Here is a 1,214-nt window from a genome sequence, read left to right on the forward strand (position 1 = left end):
CTTTATATGCTGTTTAAGTTTAATATATATATTTTTAAATCCATTAATGTGTGCAGGAGATTTGCTTTGGGGACTTTGAAGGAGCACAGAAATAGGCCTACATGAAAATTTCTTCAGACGAAGAGCAATTTTATAACAAAGTGAGTATTTTGTGCAAAACATAAATTGTTTTTTTGCATTTTGTATTGTTTTTAATACCGAATTTTTCCCTTTTATTTTTGTTTTATTAACAGAAAAGTTCAATATCCAGTCTGAAGGTCTGACCGTTGAGGATCATATCACCTCCTTACAGCTACTGGTTCATCATATTCTGCTGTTAATATGTGAAGACCAACATGGATTTTGGATTGAAATGAAGTCAAACTTGTTTGTATGAACTGAAGCATCCCATAAACTGTGTTTACTGTTGTTATACATTGGGAAAGTGCTTTTTAGTTGTCTCGGATGTTAATATGTTAATTTAATGAACACTTAAATGCATGATACATTGAGGACAATTTTTCTGTCATAAATAAATGTTGATGAGATGACATTTAAAAAAAATCATTAATAGTTTTAAAATGAGAATGATAGATTATACTGCTGTATTGTTACATTAAAAAAACTGTTTAAAATAAAGTTTTTTGTCCCAAAAGTACCTTAATATGCTTCTGTCTTTACATTTACCATATTATATACCATATATATAACACTACATTGGAGTTAACAAATTAAACAGAGGGAGTTAATTTTTAACAAATAAAAAATATTTAACACTGATTAGTGTAAATTTATAGTTAGATTTTTAACTCTGTAGAGTGTCAATTGCTAACACTTTAAAAGAGTGAACGTGCCAACACTTTTAAAAGTGTTAAAATAACTATTGGGAGTGGACCCCATGAGACACTTTTAAAGTGTTGAAATTAACTCTTATAGAGTTATTCTGAGGTTCCAGATTTTGCTGTGTGGGTACATCAATAAGTATAAAGTGCATGTACTGTAAACATATGAGTGCACAGTATATGCAGTCTCAATGTTTTTCCTTGCCATTTAAATTTCTAGAACAGTGGTTCTCAAACTTTTTGGCGTGCAAATGTATGACAAAACATTACAAAACTTAAAATCTGAGTTAAACAAAACATATTAAATTAATCAGTGTAGTGCTGTTGCTTAAGCCTTATTTTTCAGAGGTTTTATTACATATAATTTGTGATAAATTAATGTATTTTTTTTTT

The sequence above is a fragment of the Misgurnus anguillicaudatus genome, chromosome 5 (assembly GCF_027580225.2).
Source record: "Misgurnus anguillicaudatus chromosome 5, ASM2758022v2, whole genome shotgun sequence".
In the NCBI taxonomy this organism is placed as follows: Eukaryota; Metazoa; Chordata; class Actinopteri; order Cypriniformes; family Cobitidae; genus Misgurnus; species Misgurnus anguillicaudatus.